A 20790-nucleotide genomic window follows, 5' to 3' on the forward strand; every position below is an offset into this window, starting at 1 on the left:
ATCTGGCCACGTTCTGCTTGGACCTATTCCTCCATAGGAAGGTGTAGCTCAGTGAGCAGCACTCCAATTCTCTTAAGCTCTTTAAATCAAAAGCCTTGAACACTGGCAACAAAATCAGAGCAAGATTTTTATGCTTTTGAGTTTTGTTGTGGTCTGGGATTTTCTTGTGTCAGTTCAATGTCCACAGCTGTGGTAGCTGTGCACCAGGGGCCACCACTTTGCCTTTGTGATGCAGGGCCTGGTGCCTGGACACCATTGTCACGGAGGGCTCTGGGGTAACCGCGGGGGTATATAAGCAAGGCGAGCTCTGGGATGCCAGGAGAGCAACTCGCTCAGTTGTTCTGTGTGCCCGTGGAACAGCTACGCTGGCAGAAGAGGCCAAAATGTCCATGGAAAGAGAGGAGAAGGCCCGCTCCAAGACCACCATGGGGCAACCGCTCCTGAAGAAGAGGCTCTTGGTGAGGCTCAAGGTAAGAGGGAGAGGCTGGCGTGGGACGGGGTCACACGGCGCTGCCTCGGTGCCAGTGCTGAGTTTGCTGGCAACAGGGGTCCTGGCAGCCCCCTCCATCCCACACCTCCTCCTCCTGCCCACAAGGAGGTGGGCCACAGGCGGCAACCAGGGGTGCTGCAGGGTGGCAGCCAGGGCCAGGTCTCGTCCCTTGATGGGGACAGACTGCCAGAGCTGCCCTGCCCCAAGAACTCTCAAGCCAAGGCCACGGGGAGACACCACGTCCAGGCAGGGAGCCCAGGGGCAATGGGCATGGACATCTTCTCAGCCCAGGAGCTGCTGGCAGCTGGGAGGTGCGGGAGGGAACAGGCTGGGCCGTGGGGCTGCCAGGGCATCCTGGCAGAAGGAAGGACCTTGCACAACAGGGACAGGGAGCCACAGGGGCAAGGGCCAGAGTCATTGTAGTCTCTCCTTGGTTTCTCTTGCAGTTGGGCAGCCTGGTAGGCAGGGCGACAGAGGAGGAGACAGCTTGCCAGCCATGCCGGCTGCCTCTCCTCAGGCAGGATGTGGCACCTGGGCAGGCACTCACAGCTCAGCCCTCAGGAGCTGCCAGCACTTGGTGTCAGAAGCCACGTCCCCCTCCAGCTGCACGCTCCACACCTTTAGGCAGGGGCCAAGACAAGGCTGCCAGCACCTGCTGCAAGCTGCCCCATCTGCCAACTGCACCCTCTACATCATCTTCTTCCACAAGCAGTTACAAGACTGCCAGCACCTGCTGCAAGCTGCCTCCTCTGCCAGCAGCAACCTTTGCCAGAGGCAGAAACACAGCCATCAGCGCTGCAACCAGCGGCCACCAAGAGGTTGTCTCCTCTGCCCGGGGCACATGGGGTGACCGGGGCACATCTGCCAGGGTGGAGATCTGGCAGCCTGCCCTGCACGGCCCTGGAGCTTCTGTCCCAGCTGGAAAGGGGACAGCCTGGCACGTCCCCAGTGAGCCCCAGCACAAGGTTTTCACTGGGCGATGGGGATGCTGCAAGCAGCCAGCAGCACGGCAGCACCGGGCAATACCAAGAAGAGCAGAGGAAGTCTGGGCAGCTGATAGACAACGTCCCTTGCCTGATCCCCACAGACGTGGGAGCACTGGTGTTGCCTGCAGCACCACTGCGCCAGCTTCCTTGGAGAGGGACGCGGGACCAGCATGCTGTGGACAAACGGCACGACGTGTCTCAGAAAGGTTCACAGTGCGTGTCAGGTGCCAGCCCCATAGCAGCTTGTCGGCTGACCAAGGGGCTGCTGCAGATCGTTTGACCATCCAGACCGTCCACACGGAGCATCTGGAGGACCAGGAGAGGAGCTGCCCGGCCCAGACCTGTGCAGCCACCCGGCAGCGTCAGCAGGGTGGCCTGGAGGCCCGGCTGCTGTGGCGGCAGGAGAGCGAGGAGCAGGAGGTCCTCCGGACAGAGTCGTGGCGGCTCAGTGTCAGATCCAGGAGGGTGAGTACCAAGGACGGCATGGGATGGGGTGGGACGGGACAGGACAGGACGGGATGGGATGGAGGCAGGACAGCACAGGGGGATGAAGCCTCCCTCTGCCTGGATTGCGCCCCTGCGCCGCACAGCTCCAGCCCCATCATCTCCTGGCTCTGACAGCAGCTGCTACCGGCAGGGCCCTGGCATGCAGGTGCTGCTGGAAGCCAGGCTGCTTTTACTAAACCCCTCTTTCTTTCCTTCCAGACCTGCAGAGTGAGCTTGAAGGTGTGCCAGCCAGAGGCGAGGCGATGCAGGGAACTCCTGCATGATGCCACCAGCAGAGAGGACATGCTGGAGTGGATGGAAGCCCCCGGACCCAGCCAGCAGCAAGTGGGGGCAAGAAGGAAGACATTCCTGCCAGTGCTGGACAACAAAGCAGGGGACTTAGTCCAGGAGGGGGAAGAGGACAGTGATGGAGATGACATCATCTGGCCCTATTCCCAGGAGTTCTTTCAGGACCTCAGCTTTGTCCCCCAGGAGGAATCCAGCTCATCCAGCAGCATGGGCACAGAGGCTGAAGAACAGGAAGATAATTACCAGCACAGCACATATGAATCCCTGGAGTTCACAGAAGCAGAGCCAGCAGCTTCTGCACGGGCCAGAGCTCTTGGAAAAGAGGGGCACCACTTGCCTCTGTCTCCTGTGCCACAAGAGGAGGCAAAAGCACCAGCTTGTCTTGCCTTTAGTGAGCTTGACACAGCAGTGGAGGCAGAGAGCCTGGCACCTGTCTCCTCCAGCCCCAGAGAAGATGATGTGGCTCTGGCGGACACCGACCACTTCATTGTTGGTGATGCTGTGGATAAGGCTGTGCTTGTAACAGAAGGACCAGACCAGCAGGACACCACAGCAGAAGCTGAGGGACGGGCACCTCTTCCCTCCAGCCCCACAGACGATGATCTGGCTCAAGGGGACACCGACCACTTCATGGTCAGGGAGTCTGTGGCCAAGGCTGTGGTGATGTTGGAGGGACCAGACCAGGAGGACACCAGAGGAGAAGCTGAGTGCCTGGCACCTGTCCCCTCCAGCCCAACAGATGGTGATCTGGCTCAAGTGGACACCGACCACTTCATGGTCAGGGAATCTGTGGCCAAGGCTGTGGTGATGTCGGAGGGACCAGACAAGGAGGACACCAGAGGAGAAGCTGAGTGCCTGGCACCTGTTCCCTCCAGCCCAACAGATGGTGATCTGGCTCCGGTGGACACCCACCACTTCGTGGTCCGGGAGTCTGTGGCCAAGGCTGTGCTTACTACAGAGGGACAAGGCCAGCAGGACACCACAGCAGAAGCTGAGGGACTGGCACCTGTCCCCTCCTGCCCCAGAGATGATGATCTGGCTCCGGTGGACACACACGAGCTCATGGTCAGGGAGTTTGTGGCCAGGGCTGTGCTTGTGATGCAGGGATCAGGCTACCTCTCGAAAGTACAGCAGGACCTCCTAGAAGACATGGGCCAGCAGGCAGAGCCCAGCACAGCCTTTGGCTCCTGGGTAGCACAAGAGGCTGAAGGGACTTCATCACCTCTGGCAGACACTGACACGCCCAAGGCTGAGCCAGGTACGTCTCGGAGGCGAGGGCACGCCTGGCCCAGCCATCCCGGTGAGCAGCACTGGGCACACAGGGACTGGCGGTGCCCCGGCCACCTCTCCCTGGGGAAAGGCCACGCTGGCAGGGGCAGCCAGGAGCCCACCCGTAACCCACCCAGCCCCTCACCTACAGCTCTCTTTCCTGCAGGCACGGCCACACCCCCAGAGGCCACAGCTCGACGGAAACGGTCCTCCCTCTTCCGAAGGGTGTCCAGGGGCGTGCGCAGGCTTTTCCAGTTCTACCGTAGAGCACATCGGAGACAGGAACCCAGCTCCCCTGCCAGCACCGGGAGGGTTCCTGGAGGTGGCCACCAGCCCTGAACCCGCCCCGCCATGCTGTCAGCTGCCTCGAAAGGCTGCCTGTGGATTTTTGAAACCTAATAAAAGCTGACAGCTCCCATAGTGCTTGTCTGTGTCTGGTGCCTCTCGGGAGAAGTGCAGGGCACGGGGAACCGCTTCCAGGCAGCTGCAGCAGGAGCTGGGCTGGCAGGAATAAGATTGTATCCCCTTCTACCCGAAAGCACAGTGGAGCCAACAAAGGCAAAGGCAGGCTGGGGGCACCCTGGTGAGGCCAGGGATGCCTTCCGTGCTGGGGGACGCTTTCCCTGCAGACAGAGCAGCAGCAACAGGGGCTGCCGGTTCCACGGTGCCCCATGTTCTCAGACACTGACCAAGTCAGTCCTGGCACAGCCGAAGAGGCACTCGGTGAGACAGTGGCAGTGCCCTCACTTGGGGGTTCCCACTGTGCAGCCCATGCCCAGCAGCTGAGGCAGCAGCTTCACCTCAACCTGGCTGAGTGTGGCCCAGGGGAAACAGAGTGGCCCTGGTGCCGTAAGCAGGCTGGTCAAGGAGGACATCAGGCCACCAGACCTGCAGCACCACAGCTTGCCTCTGCCTTCCTTAGCACCATGCAAAGCCCCTGACTGCTGCTCCCCCTCCCTTCTTCCAAGCTAAAGCCAGGACTTCTGTTTGGCTTTTTTCCCCCTCAGTCGCTGCCCAAGGCACTGAGTCAGGGAACAATGGGCTCTGCAGCACCATGCTCCTCTTGGTGGACTTACACAAGCCCACACAACCCTCACTGCCCAGGTGCTTTGCTCAGCGTGTTAAGTATCACTGGCAGGCTTAGAAGGGCCTTAATATCTCCATCCTCTGCCAGGGCAGCCAGAGGGTAGCACTCTGCAGCAGGGGTCCTCCTGGCAGGACAGGTGAATTTATCATTTCTTCTGCTCAATGCGCTGCAGCCCAGGGGAAGAAGGAACATTTCAGGGTTGAAATGGTCAAAAAATGTCCAGTCTATGCACACACTGAAGCCACAGGGCAGGGAACCCTGGACATGCAGCCTGGGCCACCAGAGTCCCCATGAACTTGCTTTGGCATTCCACTGAAGTAGCTTGTGCCCTGAGTCCTCCAGACCTTCCAGAAGGAGCTGAGGAGCTTTCTTGAAGCCTTCCTTCTAGTGCAGACTTAAAGGAGGATCTCCTCTGCTCGTACTGTACAGCTACAGCTTTGCTGATGAGATCAGGCATCCAACAGTTGCTGGTCTTGTCTGCTATCATCCCACCCAGCAAGCACTGGAGAAGTTAGGTGTGATCAGGACTCTGAGATCACAAACAAAATCAATCACATGCTGCTAACCGATACTCTCCTGACTAGATCAAGACACCCTGGGACATGGAGACCAGAAGGACTTTCTTGGCCTAGAAGTTTGCTGTGTCTTTTGGATAAGGCAGCAGCAGAAGAGGAGACTGAGTGTACCCCACTGCATGAGAATGAACAGTCCCATAAGGCAGCTGAAAGCAAGCAGCACCCCAAAGCCCAGGTGGTCCTTGCTATGGGCTGCAGGCATGGCTCGCAAAAAAAAAAAGGGAACTATTGATCCTGTTGCCACAAAAATAAAAGCCCAGATCCGATGCTCGTGATGTGGAATCTCAAGTCCCCCACTTAAGGAACAGCAGCAATACACAGTCCTTCCAAGACATGCACGGAGGACTGTGTCCCTCACACAGGGAGACGGATTGCTTGCCACAGTGCCCTTGTTCCGCTCTGCAAGAGCAACTGGGCACATCTGTACGAGGTGGAGGATCACTGAGAGAGACCTTGGCTTCCAGGGTAACGCTGGCAGTCAGTGAGGGAAGCAGCAAAGACAGTCATGGTCTTGCTGACTGGAGACCCCAAGGACATGTGCTCTCATGGGTGAGCGACTGTCAAAATTGGCCTGGAATAATAATCACCACAAAACCCAGAGGTTAATGTTAAAAACCTTTCCTGCTTCATTATTAAATACATAAATCAGCAACATTACCAGTAGAAATATGTATGCTACAGATTTCCACTCTTTAAATATCATATCCTACAAAACGCAACTCGCCTAACAGTATTTCTGCTGAAAGAGACAGCTGGAAGCAGGGAGGGAGACAGAGAACCGAACACACATTGGTAGCAACAGGATGAAATGGAGTGTGAAAGATGAACCGTGGGGCTGGCTTTCAACAGGCAGCTCTAACAGCTTCCTAAGCTGCAACAGAGACACCCCTGTTAGATGCAAGGGAAGGACACACTCAGCGGAGAGGTGTGTGATGCAGGGAAGTGCTGCAGCCTCCTGAACAATGTGATACAGCTTTGGAGTGATACACCTTGCTTGGAGTAGGTTGCCTAGACTACCTCCAGAGCTCACTGTGTTCCTGTTTCTGAAAGCTATTCCAGAGGCCTAAGGAAGTTCACAGAGGTCTACTTAAAAAGGTTACCGGAAAAAAAAAAAAAAAAAAAAAAAAATTGAAGCAGCTCCAGAGCTGAGCTTGGGACAAATTCACTTGAGTCAAGTCAACCCCCTGCATCTCTTTTCCCCTAAAGACAACTGAGGCTACTGCACCTCTTTTCATCACACTTCCATGTAGAAACCCTCTGAATCTGGAGCTGGGCAGGACACCTGGCAGTACTTTACCCACTGTAAGTGGGTTTTGTATGTTAACATTTTGCCAGAAAATTCTCAAGCAGCAGTGTCACTAATCCAGATTGTGCCTCTGGCTAAAAGGAAGGACCACTGCCTTCAGTACAGATGGAATCTGCACTGCAGCAGGGGATGACCTTGTGTGAGCTCTTCTATTGAAAACGCTGGAGAGCCCTTCCTTCTCAAAAGAACACTGATTTTTGCAGATTTTCTACTTACAGCTTAGATGATGTGAATTGATTTCCACTGCCTGGGGGTCACTGGCAAACATTCTACCAACTCCACACAGACATCAACATAAATGTACACATTGTCTCTGTGTAAAGAAGCAGTTAGCAGATGAGGCTTTTTTTCTCTCTTTTCTAAATTGTCTGTGGGCACAGACACCAAAGAGAGGAGCTCCACTTCACATTAATGCATATCAGTTGAAGACCCATTGTGCAAGCCTGTGGGCCAGTCTAGGGGAAAAAAACAAAAAAGCTCTTTTGCTCGCTTTAGAAGATTTATTCTTGAGTCTGTTCGTCATCAGCACAAGCACCTACAGTTATTCTCCAGGCTTCGGAAGAAGGAAATTCCTCTACCTAGGATGTACCAGCTAGAAGGAAATCTATCCAGCACAGCAGGAAGCAAAAAGCAGAAGTGGACTGTGCCACAATACTCTCTAAAATGCAAAACGTACAGGATGTTTACGCAAAGAGGTAGACATTCCAGTGACAGAGAGAACTTTTGACATTGCGATAAACATCAGCTAGTGCTTCAAAATCAATTCAAAAGCATAAACTAAAAACTCCACACAATTTTATCAGTCCATCCTTGCAACTGAATCAGTCATTCACTTAACTCCTGGGCTTCCTTTGAAGTCCATTAGTTCTTCCAGTCATAAGACAAATCCCCTTCCACTGCTTTCAAAGACAAGACATCATGCTTTCTAATAATCTGCAGTATCTTTGGTGCCAAGAACTGTTCACTAGGTTTCTTGATTGATTCCTTTTCCAGGTAGACTTTGCCTCTAGACTCTCGGCTCTGGCCTAAGAAAGAGTCCTTTTCATCCTGATTATTGCACAGAAAAGGCACAAAAATTTCTGGTGACCTCTACAACTCCCATGAGAATTGTGCTTTTTACCTAGGGGTCCCATGATACCCCAAGGGGAGAATGCCTGTCCTGGAACATCTTCTTCCACTTAAAAGCAGATTTCCCCCTCTTCCTTAAACAAAGGAAAGCTTGGAATGAAATCTTCCTTTTCGTCTGAAACCATTCATCAATTCAGTTTCTAGCTTCAGCTCAGTGGGAAGGATTTTGTCGTTTCTAGAACTTAGAGAAATCATTCTTTCTACAATTGCTTGGAGGGTTCTGGAGCACGATGAGAATTAGTCTCCCATCTGGCCACGTTCTGCTTGGACCTATTCCTCCATAGGAAGGTGTAGCTCAGTGAGCAGCACTCCAATTCTCTTAAGCTCTTTAAATCAAAAGCCTTGAACACTGGCAACAAAATCAGAGCAAGATTTTTATGCTTTTGAGTTTTGTTGTGGTCCGGGATTTTCTTGTGTCAGTTCAACGTCCACAGCTGTGGTAGCTGTGCACCAGGGGCCACCACTTTGCCTTTGTGATGCAGGGCCTGGTGCCTGTACACCATTGTCACAGAGGGCTTTGGAGTAACCCTGGGGGTGTATAAGCAAGGCGAGCTCTGGGATGCCAGGAGAGCAACTCGCTCAGTTGTTCTGCGTGCCTGCGGAATGGCTATGTTGGCAGAAGAGCCAAAGTCTTAGCCTCTTCATGGTGTGCACATGAGTGTAGTGGAGACTTCCCATGCACCCAGCGCTGTTTTGCTCACTGTAATTTCAATTTTATTAATTAAATTAAACCATTAGCAGAATATTGAGTCTCAGTCATTTTTAACAAGGGTATGACTGGTTTCTCTTCAGTGGCTGCACCTAAAAAGGCGATATTAATCTCCCTCCCAGCTGGGACAGCACGTCTCGTCCTAATAACAATACAGGCACTTGCATTATATATGGCTTTACAGATACACACCACACATCAGAGAACTGCAGCTGTACCGGATGCTGGCTTACCATAGGCAGGGACAGTCCACCCACCCCCATGACTGCTAACTGAGCTGGTCTGACCGACCACGTAGACAGACAATTTTGCTTTGCTATAATGGTGACATCTGCACCTATGTCTACCAATAGAGATAACTGTTTTTCTTCACCCTGACAATTTTTAACAATAGCTGATTCTCTCAGTTGCTCCTTGGTGATATTCACTGCCAGATTGACTATTTGTGGACCCTCTTGATCCAAAACCTCCTTCCCCCTGTTCAATGTTTGCAGCTCGAGGCACACAGCTTTGGAATGGTACTAACTGGGCAATTCTTTGTCCTCTTGGGATAAAAACGGAGGCAAAAGAGTGTAGACCATGGCCTGCACCAATCCTGTGTAGTCTGAGTCAATGAGTCCTAGAACAACAAAAATGCCCTGTTTTGAAAAGAGAAGACCGCCCAAGCAGTAGTGCGCTCAGGCCGTGACTAAGTGGCCCCTGCATGTCAGTATCTATTAATGCCACTTGGTGTCAGTAAGATATTTATCTAGGAGTGTTTCCACATCCACTCCGGCGCTCCCTCGGGTGGCTTGCGGGGTGGCGATCCAGGCACCCTGATTTGTTGTCGGTGTGCGCGGGTGGCGCGCCCGCACGGGAGTTTCCCTGTTTCTTACGACACTCCTGAGTGTTATGATTGTCTTTTCGGCATACCCACACACCACTTCCCCAGTTTCTTCCTTACAGTCCCTTTTAAAGTGACTTTCCTTCCCGCATTTAAAACACCGCTTTGTTTTTAACTTGGTCTCCATTAGAGGTGCACCATTGCTCCCACTGCAGCAGCGGTAGACACCTCTACCACGGCTACCGTCACTTGAGCTTGTTCTGCTCCCCTCATCTTCTCAACAGCTTCCAGCATCGGCGGAAATTGAGGGTCCCTTTGGTAGGTGGGACAACCCCGGCCTTTCCGCTCCGCCTCCGTGATGTATTCCTTTTTAAGGAGACGAAGCACTATCGGGCTCCTGGCCACCGGACCGGTCCTTTTGCCCCGCTTCCCATTCTTCCTTCGTGGTGGCTCCTGCACTGGCTGCGGTTCGTTTGCCTCAGGCGTGGTGGATGAATGGGCTGGTCACCGGTTGCCGAGGGCTGCCGACATGCCTCCTTTTTTGAGGCTTTAATGAGGAGCAGTCGCATGGGGGTCCTGTTACAGTAAGAGGCGGAGGTGGGGCTGGCCGCTCATGTCCCTTTTTCTCCGCCTGCGGCACTTCAGGCTGCTGCGAAGCCTGCGGAGCTTGCAGCCACGCGGGCAATTGGAAAGGCGCACCCGGTATTCCCGGTACCAGAGGTGCCGCGAACAGAGAAGGACCGACAGGCTCAGTTTTTTGTGGCCCCAAGGCGGCAGATAAATGCGGTCTGCGCAACGTCCCGCTCAGCTTTTAATTCTTTCAAAGTCTCAATCACCAGACGCCACGTTTTTGCCAGTTTGATCGCGTCCTTCGAGCCCCCAAAGACCTCCTCTAAGAGGGTACTGCTACCTCTTCCCAAAGTGCAACCTCACACCGTTATTCCAGTCCTTAAAACGGTTGTGCTGCTTTGCCCACAGCAGTAAGTGCCGCAAAGCGCTGTCATCAAACTTAATCTCTCTCGTGGAGAAGATATGGTGAAGGAGTTTCACCGCTGCCTCTCCTGCCTTGCTCAGCGATGCCACTCTCCTTCCCGGCCGCCTGGGGAGCCTGTCCCAGGTTTTCAGACCTAGCTAGGTTTTCCCTCAATATGAGCTCCCCGCGTCCGCCGCACACTCCCGCGGAGCGTGTTCTCCGGAGCCAGGGCACCTCTGCTTCGGCCACCCTCCTCTCTACCCTCGTCCGAGGATTTTTTTACTGCACTTTTTCTCAGCAATCCTAGGCGAGGCTGGTCACTGTTCGGGCGCCCGTTGTCGCGAGAGGGCTCGGAGTAAATGCCAGACAATCAATATGATTTAAAGGCAGGTCTCCCTCTTTATTAACTTCAACAACTGTGTTTATATTCAATACAGCATGTCTCCCCAGCTAAAGGACCTTCAACAAGTCCTGTCACGCTGTGACCACGCCCCTGACCTTTAAACCAATCAGTAGTATTCACGGGCAGACCACGTGAGGCTGTTTCGGTCGATTGCTACGTGCCGACTTGCTCGTGTTCTTGGTCGCCATCTTATCACGTCTCAGAGTAACGGTCAGTTCGTTAATACCCCCGTGTACGTGGCTCCTTCAGTACACGGCTGTCACCTTGTAGAAACCCAACAGGATGCCAGGAGAGCAACTCGCTCAGTTGTTCTGCGTGCCTGCGGAACAGCTACGTTGGCAGAAGAGGCCAAAGTCTCAATGGAGAGAGAGGAGAAGGCCCGCTGCCAGACCACCAAGGGGCAACCGCTCTTGAAGAAGAGGCTCTTGGTGAGGCTCAACGGAAAAGGGAGAGGCTGGCATGGGACGTTGTCACACGGCGCTGCCTCGGTGCCAGTGCTGAGTTTGCTGGCAACAGGGGTCCTGGCAGCCACCTCCATCCCAGACCTCCTCCTCCTGCCCACAAGGAGGTGGGCCACAGGCGGCAACCAGGAGTGCTGCAGGGTGGCAGCCAGGGCCAGGTCTCGTCCCTTGATGGGGACAGACTGCCAGAGCTGCCCTGCCCCAAGAACTCTCAAGCCAAGGCCACGGGGAGACACCACGTCCAGGCAGGGAGCCCAGGGGCAATGGGCATGGACATCTTCTCAGCCCAGGAGCTGCTGGCAGCTGGGAGGTGCGGGAGGGAACAGGCTGGGCCGGGGGGCTGCCAGGGCTTCCTGGCAGAAGGAAGGACCTTGCACAACAGGGACATGGAGCCACAGGGGCAAGGGCCAGAGTCATTGTAGTCTCTCCTTGGTTTCTCTTGCAGTTGGGCAGCCTGGTAGGCAGGGCGACAGAGGAGGAGACAGCTTGCCAGCCATGCCGGCTGCCTCTCCTCAGGCAGGATGTGGCACCCGAGCATGCACTCACAGCTCAGCCCTCAGGAGCTGCCAGCACTTGGTGTCAGAAGCCACGTACCCCTCCAGCTGCACGCTCCACACTTCTAGGCAGGGACCGAGACAAGGCTGTCAGCACCTGCGGCAAGCTGCCCCATCTGCCAACTGCACCCTCTACATCATCTTCTTCCACAAGCAGTTACAAGACTGCCAGCACCTGCTGCAAGCTGCCTCCTCTGCCAGCAGCAACCTTTGCCAGAGGCAGAAACACAGCCATCAGCGCTGCAACCAGCGGCCACCAAGAGGTTGTCTCCTCTGCCCGGGCCACATGGGGTGACCGGGGCACATCTGCCAGGGTGGAGATCTGGCAGCCTGCCCTGCACGGCCCTGGAGCCTCTGTCCCAGCTGGAAAGGGGACAGCCTGGCACGTCCCCAGTGAGCCCCAGCACAAGGTTTTCACTGGACAATGAGGATGCTGCAAGCAGCCTGCATCTGGAGAGAAAGGAGAGGAGCTGCGCGTCCCAGACCAGTGCAGCCACCCGGCAGCGTCAGCAGGGTGGCCTGGAGGCCTGGCTGCTGTGGCGGCAGGAGAGCGAGGAGCAGGAGGTCCTCTTGACAGAGTCGTGGTGGCTCAGTGTCAGATCCAGGAGAGAGTACCAGGGATGGCATGGGATGGGATGGAACTGGAACCTCCCTCTGTCTGGATCGTGCTGCTGCGCCGCACGGCTCCGGCCCTATCAGATCCAGGATGGTGAATACCAAGGACGGCATAGGATTCGGTGGGACGTGATGGCACGGGATGGGATGGGATGGTATGGAGGCAGGACAGCACAGGGGGATGAAGCCTCCCTTTGCCTGGATTGCGCCGCTGCACCGCATGGTTCTGGCCCCACCGTCTCCCGTCTCTGACAGCAGCCGCTGCCTGCAGGGCGCTGGCATGCAGGTGCTGCTGGGAGCCAGGCTGCTTTTACTAAACCCCTCTTTCTTTCCTTCAAGACCTGCAGAGTGAGCTTGAAGGTGTGCCAGCCAGAGGCGAGGCGCAGGGAACTCCTGCATGATACCACCAGCAGAGAGGCCGTGGTGGAGTGGGTGGAAGCCCCCAGGCCCAGCCAGCAGGAAGTGGGGGCAAGAGGGAGGACATTCCTGTCAGTGCTGGACAAGAAAGCAGGGACTTAGAGCAGGAGGGGGAGGAGAGCAGTGATGGAGATGACATCATCTGGCCCTCTTCCATGGAGTTCTTTCAGGACCTCAGCTTTGTCCTCCAGGAGGAGTCCAGCTCATCCAGCAGCATGGACACAGAGGCTGAAGAACAGGAAGAAAATTACTAGCACAGCACATATGAATCCCTGGAGTTCACAGCCTTGGAGCCAGCAGCTTCTGCACGGGCCAGAGCTCTTGGCAAAGAGGGGCACCACTTGCCTCTTTCTCCACTGCCACAAGAGGAGGCAAAAGCACCAGCTTGTCTTGCCTTCAGTGAGCTCGACACCGCAGTGGAGGCAGAGAGCCTGGCACCTGTCCCCTGCAGCCCCAGAGAAGATGATGTGGCTCTGGCAGAGACCGACCACTTCATTGTTGGCGATGGTGTGGATAAGGCTGTGCTTGTGACAGAGGGACCAGAGCAACAGGACACCACGGCAGAAGCTGAGAGACGGGCACCTGTCCCCTCCAGGGCCACAGATGGTGATCTTTCTCAAGTGGACACTGACCACTTCATTGTAAGGGAATCTGTGGCAGAGACTGTACTGATGACAGAGGGTGAAGGAGTTTCACCGCTGCCTCTCCTGCCTTGCTCAGCGATGCCCCCATCTCCTTCCCGGCCGCCTGGGGAGCCTGTCCCAGGTTTTCAGACCTAGCTAGGTTTTCCCTCAATATGAGCTCCCCGCGTCCGCCGCACACTCCCGCGGAGCGTGTTCTCCGGAGCCGGGGCACCTCTGCTTCGGCCACCCTCCTCTCTACCCTCGTCTGAGGATTTTTTTACTGCACTTTTTCTCAGCAATCCTAGGCGAGGCTGGTCACTGTTCGGGCGCTCGTTGTCGCGAGAGGGCTCGAAGTTAATGCCAGACAATCAATATGATTTAAAGGCAGGTCTCCCTCTTTATTAACTTCAACAACTGTGTTTATATTCAATACAGCATGTTTCCCCAGCTAAAGGACCTTCAACAAGTCCTGTCACGCTGTGACCACGCCCCTGACCTTTAAACCAATCAGTAGTATTCACGGGCAGACCACGTGAGGCTGTTTCGGTCGATTGCTACGTGCCGACTTGCTCGTGTTCTTGGTCGCCATCTTATCACGTCTCAGAGTAACGGTCAGTTCGTTAATACCCCCGTGTACGTGGCTCCTTCAGTACACGGCTGTCACCTTGTAGAAACCCAACAGGATGCCAGGAGAGCAACTCGCTCAGTTGTTCTGCGTGCCTGCGGAACAGCTACGTTGGCAGAAGAGGCCAAAGTCTCAATGGAGAGAGAGGAGAAGGCCCGCTGCCAGACCACCAAGGGGCAACCGCTCTTGAAGAAGAGGCTCTTGGTGAGGCTCAAGGGAAAAGGGAGAGGCTGGCATGGGACGTTGTCACACGGTGCTGCCTCGGTGCCAGTGCTGAGTTTGCTGGCAACAGTGGTCCTGGCAGCCACCTCCATCCCAGACCTCCTCCTCCTGCCCACAAGGAGGTGGGCCACAGGCGGCAACCAGGAGTGCTGCAGGGTGGCAGCCAGGGCCAGGTCTCGTCCCTTGATGGGGACAGACTGCCAGAGCTGCCCTGCCCCAAGAACTCTCAAGCCAAGGCCACGGGGAGACACCACGTCCAGGCAGGGAGCCCAGGGGCAATGGGCATGGACATCTTCTCAGCCCAGGAGCTGCTGGCAGCTGGGAGGTGCGGGAGGGAACAGGCTGGGCCGTGGGGCTGCCAGGGCATCCTGGCAGAAGAAAGGACCTTGCACAACAGGGACATGGAGCCACAGGGGCAAGGGCCAGAGTCATTGTAGTCTCTCCTTGCAGTCGGGCAGCCTGGTAGGCAGGGCGACAGAGGAGGAGACAGCTTGCCAGCCATGCCAGCTGCCTCTCCTCAGGCAGGATGTGGCACCCGGGCATGCACTCACAGCTGAGCCCTCAGGAGCTGCCAGCACTTGGTGTCAGAAGCCACGTCCCCCTCCAGCTGCACGCTCCACACTTCTAGGCAGGGACCGAGACAAGGCTGCCAGCACCTGCTGCAAGCTGCCCCATCTGCCAACTGCACCCTCTACATCATCTTCTTCCACAAGCAGTTACAAGACTGCCAGCACCTGCTGCAAGCTGCCTCCTCTGCCAGCAGCAACCTTTGCCAGAGGCAGAAACACAGCCATCAGCGCTGCAACCAGCGGCCACCAAGAGGTTGTCTCCTCTGCCCGGGGCACATGGGGTGACCGGGGCACATCTGCCAGGGTGGAGATCTGGCAGCCTGCCCTGCACGGCCCTGGAGCCTCTGCCCCAGCTGGAAAGGGGACAGCCTGGCACGTCCCCAGTGAGCCCCAGCACAAGGTTTTCACTGGACAATGAGGATGCTGCAAGGACACCAGAGGAGAAGCTGGGTGCCTTGCATCTGTCCCCTCCAGTGCCACAGTCGATGATCTGGCTCCGGTGGACACCGACCACTTCATTGTTGGCGATGCTGTGGCCAAGGCTGTGCTTATGACACCGAGACCAGAGCAGGGGGACACAAGAGGAGAAGTTAAGAGCCTAGAACGCGTCCCCTCCAGGGCCACAGATGATGATCTGGCTCCGGTGCACATTGACCACTTTGTCGTCAGGGAGTCTGTCGCCAAGGCTGTGCTTATGATACCGGAACCAGACCGGCAGGACACCATCACAGAATCTGAGACCCTAGCACCTTTCCCTCCAAGGTCACAGATGATGATCTGGCTCCGGTGGACACCGAGCACTTCATTGTTGGCGATGCTGGTGCCAAGGCTGTGCTTATGAGAGAGAAACCAGACCAGCAGGAATCCACCGCAGAATCTGAGAGCCTGGCACCTGTCCCTCCAGGGTCACAGATGATGATCTGTCTGGTGGACACCGACCACTTCATTATTGGAGATGCTGTGGCTAAGTCTGTGCTTATGACACCAGGACCAGACCAGCAGGACACCAGCACAGAAGTTGACAGTCTGGTACTTTCACCTCCACGACCACAGATGACAGATCTGTCTCCGGTGGACACCGATCACTTTATTGTTGGTGATGCTGTGGCCAAGGCTGTGCTTATGATACCAGGACACCACCACAGAAGATGGCAGAAGGCAGCTGTCCCCTCCAGGACAACAGTTTATGATCTCTTTCTGGTGGACACCGACCACTTCATTGTTGGCAATGCTGTGGCCACGGCTGCACTTAAAAAACCGGGACCAGACCAGCATGACACCACCGCAGAAGCTGACAGCCTGGTACCTGTCCCCTCCATGGCCACAGTTTATTATCTCAGAGAGATAATAGAGAGTCTGCTGCCAAGGCTGTGCTTATGACACCGGGACCAGAGCAGCAGGACATGACCACAGAAGCTGAGAGCCTGGCACCTGTCCCTTGTATGTTTAAGCATACTTATAATGAAGAAAAGTCAGAAAAATAGAAGGAGGAGCTGACGGCAGGGACCCGCAAAACAGGGACGTCATGTTACCATTTCCCTCAGCAACAGAACGAAGCCCGCAAAACAAGAACCAATGCTGGGCAAGGGAACTGCTTCCAGGCAGCTGTAGCAGGAGCTGGGCTGGCAGGAGTAAGATTTTATCCCCTTCTACCCCAAAGCACAGTGGAGCCAACAAAGGCAAAGGCAGGCTGGGGGTACCCTGGTGAGGCCAGGGATGCCTCCCCTGCTGGGGGACGCTTTCCCTGCAGACAGAGCAGCAGCAACAGGGGCTGCCGGTTCCACGGTGCCCCATGTTCTCAGACACTGACCAAGTCAGTCCTGGCACAGCCGAAGAGGCACTTGGTGAGACAAGTGCCCTCACTTGGGGGTTCCCACTGTGCAGCCCATGCCCAGCAGCTGAGGCAGCAGCTTCACCTCAGCCTGGCTGAGTGTGGCCCAGGGGAAGCAGAGTGGCCCTGGTGCCGTAAGCAGGCTGGTCAAGGAGGACATCAGGCCACCGGACCTGCAGCACCACAGCTTGCCTCTGCCTTCCTTAGCACCATGCAAAGCCCCTTGACTGCTGCTCACCCTCCCTCCTTCCAGGCTAAAGGTGGTCCTTGCTATGGGCTGCAGGCATGACTTGCAAAAAAAAGGGAACTATTGATCCTGTTGCCACAAAAATAAAAGCCTAGATCCGATGCTCGTGATGTGGAATCTCAAGCCCCCCACTTAAGGAACAGCAGCAATACACAGTCCTTCCAAGACATGCACGGAGGACTGTGTCCCTCACACAGGGAGACGGATTGCTTGCCACAGTGCCCTTGTTCCGCTCTGCAAGAGCAACTGGGCACATCTGTACGAGGTGGAGAATCACTGAGAGAGACCTTGGCTTCCAGGGTTAACGCTGGCAGTCAGTGAGGGAAGCAGCAAAGACAATCATGGTCTTGCTGACTGGAGCCCCCCAAGGACATGTGCTCTCATGGGTGAGCGACTGTCAAAATCGGCCTGGAATAATAATCACCACAAGACCCATAGGTTAATGCTAAAAACCTTTCCTGCTTCATTATTAAATACATAAATCAGCAACATTACCAGTAGAAATATGTATGCTACAGATTTCCACTCTTTAAATATCATATCCTACAAAATGCAACTCGCCTAACAGTATTTCTGCTGTAAGAGACAGCTGGAAGCAGGGAGGGAGACAGAGAACCGAACACACATTGGTAGCAACAGGATGAAATGGAGTGTGAAAGATGAACCGTGGGGGTGGCTTTCAACAGGCAGCTGTAACAGCTTCCTAAGCTGCAACAGAGACACCCCTGTTAGATGCAAGGGAAGGACACACTCAGCGGAGAGGTGTGTGATGCAGGGAAGTGCTGCAGCCTCCTGAACAATGTGATACAGCTTTGGAGTGATACACCTTGCTTGGAGTAGGTTGCCTAGACGACCTCCAGAGCTCACTATGTTCCTGTTTCTGAAAGCGATTCCTGAGGACTAAGGAAGTTCGGAGGGCAGACTTCTTGGCCTGTTCAGAAGACTAGTTCAGTGTACCCTGGGAAACAACTCTTGAAAGAAAAGGGGTCCAGGAGGCATGGACGTACGTCAAGAAGCAGTTTTTGAAAGCACAGAAGTAGGCTTTCCCCTTATGCCAAAAGTCGAGCCAGAGGGCAAGACGACCTGTCTGGCTGAACAGGGAGATTTTGAAAGAAATGAGAAAGAAGAGAGCCTACCGATTATGGAACAAAAAGGGCTAACTACTCAGGAAGAATTTAGGAATATAGTTAGTGTTATAAATTGGGTCCTAAAAATTGACCAGGACACGCCAATTAAAAAAACGAATTCGAATTTATTAGCAAGAGACAACAAGCAAAAACAGCGCTGAGTTCTCGGCCGCCTCCGCTCCCTACAGACAGCACGCCTCCGGCTTAGGTTCCTTTCATTTTATAGTCCGCCACCTGCTGGCGTCACCAATTGCGGCCGTGTTCGTTCTGCGCATGTGCGCAGTGTTGCTAGGGGTCTCTGGATCCTCCAAGGGACGGGTCTCTCGTCACGTAGCAGCCTATTTTCTCGAGTACATTTTGCGGTTTATAAACATAACATTTTTCACTGCTTCTTTCTTACCTATAGTAGTAAAATTACAAAGGAATATACCTTGTAAACAATATATATATAATTCATAACAGAAATATACCTTGCTTAAGGTTTAAATGAACAACCATTATATACAATTCATAACAATCCCCCCTTTTCTTTTATTACAGATTTTGTTCATTAAACCGCTGTAATTTTTGGTGGCTTAGTACAAAAATTCCTGTTGTTTCAAATTCATTGGTGGTACTTATTTATATTTAACACACATAAACATCAAATGAGCTGCTTCTAGTGATTTTTAACCAGTGAAACTACTTTGTTTAAAAATACAAGGCCCAAAGGTTAGTCCTAAAACAAATAGTATGAATGGCCCTGTTATAGTGGATAATAATGTTGTAAGCCAAGGGGATTGCTGAAACCAAGATTCATACCAGCTTTGTTGTGCTTCACGTTCTCTTTTTCGCTTTTCCAGCCCCTCTCTCAATTTGGTCGTAATATCTCTCACTATCCCAGTATGGGCAGCGTACACACAGCACTCCTCATGCAAGGTTGCACAGAGTCCCCCTTGTTGTAGAAATAACAAATTCAGCCCTCATTTACCGCTGTTGTTAATGCAGTAAACCCCTGATTTTGTTTTACTAAAGAGGCTACCCCTATACCTGCACCAGTTCCTCCTAAAATTTTAAAGGTTGCAAGTGTCAGTAACAGGCTTCCTTCTTGCTAAATGATGTTCCAGGGTTGTTTTTCATAACTTTAGAGGTGGTACAAAACTTTGGATGTTACTATTACCTGTACATAATACATTTTCTACTGTTGGCTGTATCTTTTGATATACTCTCACATGAAAAATACTTTCTGCAAGAAAACCATTTTGAATTAGTGTTATTCTGGGAAGAGAATGTTACATATATGGCATTACAGGGAAAGCATCATTGAGAATGAATATTTACAAAAGCTACTCTTTAGCAACTCACACATTGTTTCGAAAAGCACAGATGCACTTATTTGCTCAGAAATATGCTAGCAGGTAAAAATTCCTAATGCCTAAAATGGGGACATAACAAAATTGTGCATATTTATTTTGCCTGATCTGAACCTGTTTGTTGATTCCTATGCATAAAGTTTTGGCTTCAACGATTGTCACATTGTGCTTTTCACACTTCCTATTCAAATACAGACTGGAAAGCAGGACAGACCCAACAAGCTACCTAGCCACCTGCTGGTTATTCAGGATGCCAGAAAATCAATCTCTGTATATTAGAAAAATATTATAGTTCATTAAATAGTATTTTGTCATCTGGACATGGCAGCTCTTTACAGGCTCCTGTGACAACACAGGTTAAATAATCATGGGTTCAAAAGACCCAAAACCCCTTTTATACACACTATCACCACCGAGTGATGTAAAAAGAGAGGAAATGTTCAAGGTTGAGTGATCAAAGGCAATTTAGAACAATATGTTTCCTAAAGCTATTATAGCACAGGAAACATCTTATTTCATAGAAATGCAACATTTTCTTTTAGTGGGCATTTTTATACATTCTAAAGATTCAGAGTGGAATTCACTGAGATGTTTATTCAATACAAAAAAAAACCAAAACCAAAACAGTTATCCTATATGGTAATTAACCTGGACATCCTTTGCTTCCCTGGCTGCGTGGCATGGCTGAATGGATACACTGAATGTACACTGGATAGTACAAACCAGCCTTTTTCAATTTGTCATCAACTGAGTGTGTTTCTAAAATAAATAAATCACAACACCATGACTCAATACAAACTGAGCCCACATATAACACAAATGGGGCAGAAACAAACTATGCCAGAACAAATTGTCATGTTCTGTCCCAGGGAGACTTCTAGGCCACAAGACTCCTTAGAATTCCAAAAGTGTTTAAAGTCTCTCTGTTCACATATATATATATATTTACAGGTCCCCAGGCTGGTTGCTCCTACACTGTATTCCCTTTTAGGAGAGGTACATCCCACCAGACCTCTTTATATTATGAGAAATTTATCTTTCACTCCTTCAAGATTCCAATCTGTCCCTATGATTTCACAACCTCAGTAGGCAAAATAATAATGGCCCGGATGAGTATAGTAAGATTTTCCAGGATTAGGAACAGGACAAAAATAATATGCTTTTTGCTCAATACAGGGTGCCATAGGATCCAGTATCGGTATCAATTTACATAAGGGGGTTATAAAATCTGGAGCCCCTGGTGTTACCTGTGAACTTTTCAAGTTATATCAGGGACCATTTTAAAAGATGGTGGTGTTCATTTCCTAAACCTTCGGCCAGCAGGATTGAAGTGATCAGGGTAACTAATATTAGGTTCCCCATCATATGTCACCTCACACCACGTACCCCTCTTCCTTCGCCTCAGCCGCCTCTTTGCAGAAGGCACCGGGAGTGTCTCTTCTTCTCGGCAGCAGATAGTGCTCTTCAGAGGATGCGGGGGTTCTTTGTAAAGTCTAAGCCTGCATAGCCAAAGGGATAGTTCTCTTAATTCTGAGTCCCGCTCTTGTTCGGTCAATTATTTAATATGTTTCGTAATAGGGGCCCTTTTAACACAACACTTGCC

Source organism: Calypte anna, chromosome 15, assembly GCF_003957555.1.
Source record: "Calypte anna isolate BGI_N300 chromosome 15, bCalAnn1_v1.p, whole genome shotgun sequence".
Taxonomy (NCBI): Eukaryota; Metazoa; Chordata; class Aves; order Apodiformes; family Trochilidae; genus Calypte; species Calypte anna.